The sequence below is a fragment of the Electrophorus electricus genome, chromosome 18 (assembly GCF_041902795.1).
Source record: "Electrophorus electricus isolate QZ-2024a chromosome 18, ASM4190279v1, whole genome shotgun sequence".
NCBI lineage: Eukaryota > Metazoa > Chordata > Actinopteri > Gymnotiformes > Gymnotidae > Electrophorus > Electrophorus electricus.
The window spans coordinates 15,769,358-15,782,293 of record NC_137514.1 but is presented as its reverse complement, the minus strand read 5'-3'; positions in this window follow the sequence as shown (position 1 = coordinate 15,782,293).

Sequence of the window (12,936 nt, the reverse complement as noted above, 5' to 3'; positions counted from 1 at the left end):
GGTTGGAAGCTCTTGAAGCAGCCACGGCCTCAGAAGCAACCCCACCGATTACAGGAGCCTGGGGTGTCGACGGCAATATGCCTCACGCTGTTCTCACCATCTTGTGGCATGTTGGACATGCTGGGTGACAAGCTTGCTAATGCCGCTGGTGCCCATGAAGAGTTATTTAAACCCCGTCACAATGACTCTGATGAACACCTACCCCAGTGCTATTGTGCTGGACATATCGTGCACGAAGGAGGTTATAAAATTTAACATATCAGTATAAACACCCTATACCACATGAACTGCTGACACAACTGGAAAAATCTAACCAGGATGCAGTAGTGAATACACTGGCAATACAGGGGTTTCGTGTGAAAACAGCATAGGTATCAAAGCTTATGGACGGTTTGGCTTTTAGGTCATGAGCCCCAGAGCACAATGGTGGCATGGTCAGTAAATAAGTAAATTAAAGAGCTGCAAAAGAGAAAGCACCCACTATACATAGTGATCTGTCCACAGAGTGAAACGTTGTCTTTAACATCAGTGTCTAGAGCATAAAATCCACAGCAAGAACAAAACGTCAAGTAGTTCTTTATAGTGCAGTGCAGTACAAAGTGAAATGAAATGTTTTGTTTTTTTAATTTATGGGCCTTAGATGCGAAATACATACAAACATGTAAGATAGGACAGAAATATAGTGCAATATTGTGTTGACAGGACATAGATTTTGTGCAATAAGTGCGATGGGTATACAAGGGTGGACAGTGGAGCCTAAATACTCCAGTAAAAAAACATTTGACATGACATCAGGACATTGCATAAGTACTCCAATCACAAAAACAGGTACAAAACAAGGTCCATAGATGTGACTTGAAGTGACATTAAGTATAAAGTTTAAAGCAGATAAAGAGACAAGCCCCAGAGCAGGACCTGGGTAACACTCAGTATAATGGTATAAACTGTTAAAGTACGACTACACCATTTATTTCAGAGTAATACACTGTAGTAATGCTCTGATACTCAGTACTTATACTGTAAATAGGCTTTATGCATTATAGAATCCATTGTGTAATTACTGGCCATCAATGAATGCATTGTCATGCATTGTTATTTAGTATATTACACAATTAAATCTAGTTACACTGTAACAATGATGCAACATGTTACCCAGTAACTTTCCAAAATATTGTTCAAATACAATGCAATACATATATATGTATGTATGTGTGTGTTTGTGTGCGTGTGTTTTCATATTCTACTTGGTATGAGCACAGCATTTGGCACACTAAATTATTAGACAAGCTAGAAAATGTAACTGGGCCGCAGGAAAATTCTTTTCTTGGTTTAGGTCTTACATGACTAAACGCTATCCATTTATAACGGTAAATGGTGGAGCATCCATCCAAAAAGAAATAAAATATGGCGTCCCTCGAGGCTCTGAGCTAGGACCTGTATTCTATATGTTACCTCTTGGTCTTGTCACTTGTAAACATGGTATTAGTATCCACCACAATGCTGATGACACAAAATTGTATATACTGGCTAATCCAAATTCCAATTTAATAGGAGGGAGGACTGTGTATAAATTTTAAAACAATAAGGTAAATAGATATGAGACAATTTCCTCCTACTAAACCCAGACAAAACAGAAGTCCTAGTTCTTGATCTTATAGCTGATATAAACGAACAGTCTGAATTAATGTTACATTTTGGTAGACTTTCTGTTCCACCGGGAACACTATGAAAAATCTTTGATCCTGACTTGTCCAGTGATGCACATATAGGAAATATTAAAAATAACCTTCATTCATCTTTAAAACATTGCTAACTATAAAATGCCCTATCCATACTAATGTCAAAACATTATCTCATGCATTTGGAACTTCAACATTGGACTCCTGTAATGCCCAGCTAATTAAGTTGTAGTATGAGTCTTCAGGTAGTCCATCTTCAGGTAGTGCAGAGTGCAGTGACTAAAGTTCTCAAAATAACCTTTTTTTTTTTTTTTCCTTCAGTTAAGTGAACGTATCTCAGTGGTTAAGGTACTAGACTTGTAATCAGAAAATTGCCACTTCAAGCCCCACCACTACCAAGTTCCCACAGTTGGGCCCCTGAGCAAGGCCCTTAAACCTCAATTACTCAAGTTGTACTCAGTCATAATTATAAGTTGCTTTGGATAAAAGCGTCAGGTAAATTTCTTATTATGAACCATCATGCCTACTTAGATCACAAGCTGGATAATTACTACCTAGAATCACATGGTAGATTTACTAGTAGCTAGAATTATGTAAGTTACAGTAGGGAGAAGAACATTTTCATACAAATCCCCTGAGCTTTGGAATAATGTTAAAGTCAGTGTTCAGATCTCAGTCTTTGTTTTTAAATCTGGGTTGACAATGTATTTATTTAATCAAGCTTTTGGAAATTAGCTTTCATGTTAGGTAAATAGTGCAGATCTTAGGGTTCATGGACATAAGAGAACTGAGCCAAACTGAGACATTGGTGGTGTTGTCCTGCCACTCACATATTCACAAAGGTTTGTTAGCCTGCATCTAAGTGTCATGGAGACTTTAGTCAACAGCCTATTATCTCAACTCCTTATGGGATTCTGTCTTCTGTACAGACTCTGACTAGAACTAGTAATTGGCTCTCACCAAATAATCTGAATAGCCTAATATTCATATAATTTAAGTATTATTTGGAGCTACTCTTATAGCAAGTTAAAGTTAAAAGAAAAAAGAAACTTTATTCATTATGTGTGACAACCATGTGAGGATGTGTTCTCCTTCTGAGCCTTGGATCCTCTTAAGGTTTCTTCCACTTGCTCTCTGAGAATTTTTGCCCTGCCTCTGTTGCCTTGGCTTGCTCATTAGGGGCCTGTACCCCGATTCTCTATATAAATTATTTCTGTAAATTGCTTTGTGACAACAAAAAAGCGCTATAAAAATACATTTGAACTGAATTGAATTACAAACCAGTGTGGACCTCGGGTCATATGTCTTAGGGTGGAAACAGTGGTCAAAGCTTAATGCCATATAGGTTATGATGGATTGTGTTTTTACTTAGCACAATGTGGGGTCAACAGTTCAGACCAAGAAAAACCCATGTATCTTCCCAGAAGCCATCTGCAAAGAGGAAAACTCCAGTAGGAGCAGAACATTTCATAAGATGGGGAGAGGTACTCGCGGACCCCTGCTTCCTTGCACAACAACTGCTGGCATCACTGGGTTTCTCAGCAGAAAGACCATGACTTGAAAGCCCCATCCAATACATTCCATTTATACCATGTGATGTCATTAAACTCGACCTCTTCCAGTCTCTTGGTCTGTCCTTAGCTCATTGGAGCTGGAAACACTCTCTTTGGTTGCTGTAGTATTTTAAAGGAAATCATAACCTTAAGCCTCCAAGTTCTTTTTATTCCACTGCTCATGTGAAAATATAGGTTACAATAGTTGTAGAAGCCAATATTAACATTGCTGTGTTACATTACCCTCAAATCCCATGAACCATCATGCTTACTTAGATCACAAGGTTAATAGATATCTGGTGGAGGTATCTATTAGTACATATAAACATGTAAGTTACAGTAGGGGAAGAGCATTTTCAAACAAATCCCCTGAGCTTTGGAATAACCTTGAAGTCAGTGTTCAGGTATTTTTAAGTCTAGTTTGAAAACCCCAAGGCAGGCCTTTCTAATAAAATGACTGGTGGCTTTAGTCAGTAATGGCTCAGGGCAGATTGGTAACAACCTCAAGTTGCTTGAAAAATATTAAAGATAGCAACCCTACAGGGAGGTGCATCCTGACACGGCAGCCAAAGTAGAAGCCTCTGGGTTGTCCACAAAAAGCTATTACTTTGATTACATATTCAACTGATATTAAATTCAGCAGTGATTAAGGAACCACACTGCCTGAACCGGTGGCGTCGGCAGCAAAAGTAAGTAAACAAAAAAAATGTAAGTGCTTAACAGCAAAAGCCATAGTCATTAGAAATTAAGAGAAAGTTGGTGCTGCAACATTTGCCAGTTGAAATAACCCAAGCGGGGACTTCCCCACGTAGAAGATGAGCGATGCAACTGCCGTCAGCAGCTATGGCTCCAGATATGTGTAAACGTACACTTTTGGTCAGTACATGTCCTTTCGTGAATTTAGGATGAAGCTCCTTCACTGTCCTCCCTCCCTTCTGCTTCCCTTCCACCTGTGCAAAGGTTGTATCTTCTGAATGCCGAAGGCGTAGCATGCTGCCCCAGATGGCAAAAAAAGGATAGATACCATGGCTTGGTGTGTAATCTGTTCTGGACAGACTGGTTTTATAAATATTGCTGAGATTAAATAAATCCTGCGCACTAATGCTCAGCATTAACGCTCGGTCCTGAAAGGAGGCCTCAAAAAAAGGTCACAGCACATGGCAATGTGTACATGCTTACTCACTGACAGGACAACAAAATGTCAGTTGTCAGGACTCCTTTGAGGATATGGACCCGTACTGTAAGCCTTTATATTTTTGGTGGATGGGGAAGGGGTAAATAGACACTGCTGCTGCAAGTATTGATAAAAATGGTATTAGTTTCTGAGGCAAATTTGCCAAGCATGAGGCAATGATCCTAGCATAAGGCAATGATCTGCCCACAGGGTAAAACAGACATTGACTCAGAAACAAGATGGCATGATGAAAGACTTTTGTGGAGGTACATCTGATTCCACAATGTAGTCTTTAAAGGTAAAAGATAATTAAAAAAAGACACAACAAACAAAAATAGCTTTAAACATAAATCTTTGTTCTTTTTTAACTTTAAATTAAAACCATGAATCATGAGATCTTTTGAAAAGGTACTTCAAATACAGAGAACAAATTGGTTTCAGACTGGTTTCAAAGGGAGCTTGAGAGGACCTTTCTGTCCTTAAGAACTGACTAATAGCAGCAGCAGTCATGAGCTTGACATGATGTCAGGGTGCTGAGTTAATATTGTGAATCAGAGTTTTTGAAGTAATTCAAAGGGTTTAAAAAAAATCACAATGCATTATAGAGAACTGCACCTGTGTTTGCTCTCAGAGCAGCCCAGTTCGAAAGGTGCAGAGTCCAGTGTTTCCCAGAGGTGTGATGAGAAGGTCAAATGGCTCGACTGGTTGTCCTAGTTGAGCCATGCTCTACCACATGCTGGGAAGGTCCATTTGCACTGAAACGCTGAGCTGGTGACTACACAAGCCACAGCATACATTTGATTTGGTGTGAAAAGTGAAAAGTTATGGTGCTTTTTCATCCACCGTTTGGGCTGTTGTGGTGTACTGCACACCCGGGTTGCCCATTTTGACTTCTGCTTTCCTTTAAAACCCCAGCAGCTTGGCAGTGGAGAAAAAAAAAAATCAGACTTTATAATTGCTTTATATAAAAACTAGAAGCACCTGAATCATTTTCTTGCCCTTTACCCCGTCCTCACCACAATGCACATTTCATGTGTGAGCTGCCTCTTCCCATTCATCTACATCAGTGAACAGCCACATTTCAGGCATGTGTCAGAGCAGTGGAATCACCAAACTGGACTGGACACTGGCCCTCCAGACCCCGGGTCGTGCACCTTCACTCACCACTGACTGAACTGGACCAGATGAAATCAGTTACGGATAATAGCACTTCACCTGCATTCAGCTGAGGGCTAAAATAAGATCTCTGCTTGAAGTAACAGCTGGGTCACATTACATTCTGGAGAATTAAACTTGGACCTAGGATCTTGAACAGTCCTTAGCATGCCAAAATATTTGAAGTGCAGAGTATGTACAGTCATTTCAGGAAGACTTTTCAAGAAGACCTTGTGACAATGGCATGGCTGAGTGTCATCTGTGGGGAAGAGAGTGAACCGAACCAGTGAGACTAAACAAAATTGACAGCACCTGATTGTGGTTAATGACACTACTCATTATACGGAAACTTTTTTAGTCAGTAGCTGAAACCACAGAGAGGGGGCTCCTTCCAAGTAGAGGAAAAAGGCTCTGAGAAGCAACACTAGTGCACATTCCTTTAGGTTTAAATATAAATAAACAAGTAAATAATGCCAGCTCTCTGCGCTACCCGGGAATTACTGCAGTAGTACCAAAACCCAGGATGTGGACCTATGTATATCACGATGGAGTCCTCCCTAGTTGGAGACACCATCAAGACCCAGACACAACAACAGGGGCTCCCTGAACTACAGCAGGAGTGGCTCCTTTTAATTTTGAAGCTCTTGCGAAGGAGCCAGCCATGGAATGCCAGACCCCCCCCCGAGCATGCTGATGTCTTCCAGCACTCCAGCTGCAGTCCAAATCTAGATCAGTGTCCACAGTGCCCCCAGAAGCATTTGTGGCGCTCTTTAAGATGGATTTGTATTGCAGCAGCTCAGCGTAGGTCAGCCAGACTCCAGTGCAGCACCAACAGCATTTCCAGATTTCCTGACACTCAATTTTCACTCAATCTCACTGGTCTTTCATGCAGCAGCTGTGGGACTGTTGCAGACAGTCGCTCCTTGCTGCAGAGTTTGACTCTGCAGCCATTGTTGACCTGGTGGTATTGGAGCAGTTCATTGCACGCCTTCCAGAAGGGGTGGTGGAATGTACCGCCATGCGGAATCCTTAGAGGAGCCCATCCTATTGGTGGAGAACAATCTCACCAGTACCCGCACAGAACCCTCAGCCCCTGCCCCATTCCAGCTTCTTCCTGCCTTCTCCCTTTCTCACTCCCTCTGTCTCTGCACAGGTGTGTATTGATGAGCCTGCAAAATCTAGAGTGAGGCCTGTGCATGGGTGCTGGTATTGCAGTAAGTGGGGGCACTTCCAGGATCAGGGCTCCCTCTTGGATATTGAACCTGTTCCAGTCCCTGTGGAAACCTTGTACATATAAGGCCTTAGGGGAATCAGACCACAACACACTAATACCAGGTTCAAGATGTGGCATTGGAAGGGGCATGTTTAGTGGAGGTGAGGTGTACATAATATTCACAAGCATCCATTACTGCTTGACACTACCAACTTCTTAAGGAAAATGCAGAGAGTTAAGGTGGTGTAGAAAGTAGGTGGTTTACTGGGCAGGGAAATAGAACACACGAGGCAGGGGTAGAAAAGTTTAGATTATTTAACTGTAAAGGAATGTGAACTGGTGTTACTTCCCACAGTCTTTTTTCCCTTGTGCTCAGTGTGGAGGGAGCTCTCTTTCCAGCTTCAGCCAACTATAAAGATGCCATATAATGCACTCATTAAACATTTTTAAATTGTTCTCTGATGTCTATATAAAAGGTATGTGACTTTGATCGAGGTGAAATATACCCAGCTTCAGTTTTTACACCCATTTATTACCTTATAATTTTGCCCTAGAATAGGTTTTCCCCAACCATTTTTGGTGGGCTCAAGAATAATTGATGAGCTCTGCTCTGATGGGTGGTTTATGGGGAGGTACCAAGCTGGCTAACAGCATAAAGAGGTCAACAATTAAATCACTAAACTAGCTAACTGTAGCTAGAAGGAGCAAGTTAGCAAGCAAGAGGTCTAGATTAGATACCTCTAAGCAACCAAACTAGTTAGCTTTGGAGTTAACTTTAAAATTAATCAACAAGACATAAGAGAAAGGCATTGACAAATGTCTTAGTATAGATTTGAGTGAGGCACAGGAAGGAAAACTAAAACAAACCCTGGGGTAAAACAAGTAGGCTGCCATTAGCCCCAAAAGGTGCAAATGATTTGTAGTCACCCTCTGGTTTATCTAGGCCATGTCTCTGCCCCACAGATGATTCTCAGCTACACCACCACTACCTAGTTTTGTATATTCATACTCACGTGTAGGTAGAGAACAGTTCAACATCTGCTAGCTCTTTTTTTTTTTTTTTTTTTTTTTTTTTTTTTTTTTTAACCAAACTCACGGATTAGTTTGTCCCCACAGGGCTGCTTTTGGCTGGATATTTTAGGTGACCATCACATCAATTACTATAGCACCAGTAGGAATAAAGAATTATCTTGCATCTTTTTTTGGCATTATGGTTTGAGCAAGGTTCATGTGTATAATGGTTTGCTTTGCACTACAAAGATTACCATGTCCCACTTATTCATCACCCTCATTCAAGTCAACATGATCACAATACTTTCTAACCAAAACAAACATTAAATTCAGATAACTGCAGGATTTAATAAATGTTCTTGATATTGACAAACTATGAATATCAAGACAGACAGCTTGGTGAAAAAAAAAAAACTTCGAAGAGACAAACAAAACAGTCAGAATATTTACATCAGAACAAGTTACATAGCCATTTAGTTTGTCTGAACAAGGGGAGAGAAGGGATTGCATGCTTGTAGATTTGCACACTAGCAGATTTGCACACTAGCCTAAGAGTACGTAATATCGTTGCGTTTCAATGGTCGAATGTTTAAGCTCAGCCGGTCTAGCATGACCACGGAACAAAAATGGGATATAGTTTAAAACAAACTAGCCAGTGGTGCATGTTAGCCTTATAAAAGCTAAACAAAATCAATATATCATGTACGTTAGTAAAGAGAACGTCACAGGCAATGCAAAGTTACATTCAAAGAGGAAAGATGTTTTCTGTATGCACATACTGGATCAAATCGAATATATACACCGCATTTTTTTTTTTACAAAATGTCACAAAGAAGCTTTAGAAACGTCCAAGACACCAGTGAGCAAGCCAGGGGCGACAGATGCAAGAAAAAGTTAAGATCTGAACGAAAATAGTTAAACACTATTTAATGTATTATAACTACGTTTTTAGTTAAACTGCGCTCTTTAAAACTATACCCAGAGGTTACAAATTCTCACGTGTTGGCCGTTTCGTTCAAGCTTGTAGTTCTGGGTGAACTCCTCTGGAATTCAAAAGGAATTTCCACTGCTTGTTCCTGGGATGACAAAACATTTACGTTTACAGAATTTAGCTGACGCTTTTATCCCAAGCGATTTATAAATATGTCTGAATAGATACTGAGCGATTTAGAGTTAAGGACCTTGCTCAGGGGTCCAACAGTGGCAACTTGGCGGTGATGAGGCTTGAACTGGCAACTCATTACCGATTGCCCAAAATGGCAGTGTTTAAGTCACTTGGCTACCCGAAACGGAGTTGTCCAGGTGTGCTGGGAATTGTCCTTCTACTGCTTTTAAGTCCAGAAATGGGATCTTCATAAAAGGTAACCTATCGCCTTTGTTTCGTGCAGCAAGACCTGCTTTGTAAGCTTGAGCAGCAACGCTTGACAGGCGTTAGCACAAATTCTACCGTTATTTAAATTAATTAGATTAGGAAATAGGCATAGGCATCTGTTTTCTGTTAACTTTCCACGTGGTGCCAGTGAAGAAACTTCTTCAAAAACCAGAGAGAACGAAGTTCTATTGATTAAACATATTTAAACACCTAAGGGTGTGCTGTTGAACATACCCCTTAAACCACTTTGCCGCAAGCTTGCTTTGTCCATTGCTGGTGGTGCTACCACTTGCTGGTCTGCATAGTACATAAATATGTCAATTTTGTATTTTTGTCAAAAGCCTATGCAGATGTATGTGAGGCGTCACGAACTATGTGATAAATGTTGACATTTGTTAAACATTTGCGGTAGATCAACACATATGCGATTAATCTTTATTGGCGAGGAGGACAGCTTGAGCGTAAACATATCAGCCTTATGATAAAATGTCTTAAGCAGAAATTATCTTGTTGCTTCCTTTACGTTTGAGTGCGGGTCTCCATGTATTTCTGTATTACTAGACCACTCTCCGCCCAGCAGTGATATCGACATACGTAAAACCACAAGAAACACTACTGGTCATCATACGACCGCCACACCCACTACTTTGTCAGTGACAATGCTGCAATGACGATGTCGCACCATCAAATAATATAAAGTCAGCAGTGATTCTAAGGTCAGAAACTGACCAATGATCAGGGGAGAAATTGGCTGACAAATTGTTCATGCTAGGATAGTCTGTAATTGTACACTTACGCAAGGTAGTGTAAACGAGTGACGGCGCAAGTTAGGGGTTTTATTCTAATGATGGTGGTGAGTATTGTCTTATCACACACCTCATAAGTTTATTTATGTTGAGACTGGGGTTTTGTTCGGCCTATTCTGACACATACAGGCCTTAGTTGTGTCTCAATATGTTTGTACCTATTGTACTAAAACACAATTTTTGTGAGTCAAAGCGGAACTGGTAGAGATGTGTCAGAAAAAATACATCTACGTCTTCCATTGGAAGAAATAACTTTTTACTGCGTTAATGTTTATGTAAACGTTTTTATTGTGGTAGTGATTGTCATTTTTAGGGTTTACAACATTTGAAGGTTTGCAGATAGAATATATTTTTGTTTTTGGAAAAACATTTTTTTAATTTTTGCATTTCTCCAATTCTTCCCATGTCATGTTAAATATTTTTGTAGTTCTTGTGAACTGTCCTTGGAATCTGAGCACTGACTGTTGGCCTCTCAGAGCTAAATCTGCTATTGATATATTGTGTCTGTTGAAATACATTAGTGTCCCTGTCAAAGTCAAACATTTCATGAAGATATATATATATTTGTACAAATCACTAAATACTGATATGTGGATGGGGAAAAAGGCAAAAAATGTCCTTGCGCCTTATTAGTTCCTAATAACTAAATATTAGATTTAATCAAGATTTAAAATGTTTTTATTTGTTTTAAATTAAAATTTCGAATATGTAATCTGCACCTCTTTTTAAAATGAGTTTTTCACTCGCTGTACCTAGTATCACTAATTTAACGTCTAAAGCGCTTGAGTTCAGTGGTAGAAGCGTTTTCTATTCGTCCACAAGATGGCCTCCAAAACACGCGAGATAGCATTACATCCTTATTACCTTAGAAGACCGAGAAGGGGACGGCAGATAACGCTTCATATTCTTTATCTTGGTTATGTCAGTGACAAGATAATACTTAAGTTATGTACAAACATACAAACAAACACACAGGTTTGGTTTTGTTTGTAAACATACAAACGTCCAGCTTCTAGCAAATCATTTTAGACGATTTGTAGGCGTGGCTAAGGTAATAATGAACTACTATAATAATGAACTATTATATGAACTATTATATGATAATGAACTACTAAGATCAGTCCCCACGGCTTTTCCTTTGCCCCTGTGCTACTACGATCTTTTCTTCACACTTTATTTGTAGCCTCTCCCTAGCTACAAGAGCACTTGTCATACACGCGATATCCTTAGGGAGGCGCATGTGTAATGTTTTTCTTCAACAGCCTAGGACGGCTTTACAATTAGACAATCTCTGTTTTACCATATTGTTCTTCGTATTGTATTGTTTTCGCATGCATTATTATTACGTTAACGGGTTTCATACGTGACACTTTTAAACATATACCATACTATCACATCATTTCTTTTTGCAGGAAGCCATCCACTGCAGACAGAATTTACATTTGCTGGAAATTTTCAAAAGACAAAATCTATTTTGTGTTTTTTTTCCTTCCTCTTATAGTGCTTACATTTGAATGTAGGCTGACCTATGGCAGTTGCTATTTTTATTTTTCAGCTGTTTAAACTTGAATCTACCTGAAAAGAACGAGCTTTACGCTTAGTAGCTTACTATGACGTTTTTGCGTTTAAATAATAAAATGGCCAACCTGAGAGTTGAAAACTGTTAAATTGTTTTGTTTTGTTTTTTAGAATATAGTGTGAATAAAGCCTCTTCAGAACAAGTTTGTATAATTTCCCGTCAAACGAGGCAAATTTACGTTTCCCATTAAGCAAGTTAAAATGATAAGCAACAATTTAATCAAAATCTTAACAATAGATTTAGATTATGTTAAAGTCATATTTGCTTTATTTGTGCTGAGTATTTGTGATTTGAATATTGAGAGTTTTTTTTGTTTTTTTGTTTTATTTGTTTTATTTTTTATACTCGGGACCTTGTTATTATCTTACCGGTTTAAATCGAATCGAAAATCTTGAAATGTTTGGCCTATATTTCGTCAATAAGCAAACAACAACGACAGGTAACATATCACAAGCGAACAATACATACATAATAATCTGGGACTTATATAACATAATCATTTAATACTTTTCATCTTCTAATCTTAGGGGCAGCCTATCTTGAAAATAAAATTTTGCTAACTTTGACCGGACCCTTTTTTATCAGTAAAAAAAAACGTGAAACTCATTGTATGCTCGCGATATTTAGTCTATTTTGTGGCCGAGTTTGACGTCTCACTATTTTTTTCTTTGAGACATGTGTATGTCTAGCCTAGTGCTAGCCTAGTGCTGAAAATTAAAGCAACACATTTCGTCAGTATGCGTTCACTGGAAGGCTGGCTAAGGTGCAGTCACTGGACAAAGCTACATACCTGGCAACCCAGATTTTGTAAGAACCGAATCCTCTGTAAACACTCAGGAAACCTCGGCGTTTGTCCTTCGCTTTAATTGAAATGATGGAAGCGAGTGACAGCATGACGCGGTTTACACCTTGTTCGCCCAGTGCTGCATGGACCCCTAGACCTAGGAGTGTGATTGACCTTAGACCTCGTGTAAGAATGGAACCGGGCTGTTGTATCTGGCGCTAATAGTAGCTAAACAAAACCGAACACAACATCCCGTGGGCGCAGCGAAAGCCATTATAGAATCGGGGTAAAAGTGATGCTCTGAATCGCAGCTCCGCATGACATCAGTTGTCATTTGTTAAAGCACATGAGGCGAAGCTTTCGACTCCGTTTCCACAAAAAAGCAGGCCTAGAGTGGATTTATTCATTTCACAGTCTTACTTATCGAAGGCTTGTGTTTATCAAATAATTTCGCCCATAACCATACGCCAGAGCTTGTATTCTACACCCACTCACTCACCTTCAGAGCACTTCGCGTTGTGTTAATTAAACATCCCGCGCTCCACGCAACAGAGCTATGCGGAACAGGACAATATTTCAACCCGCCCATAACGAAATTAAAATAGTTGCA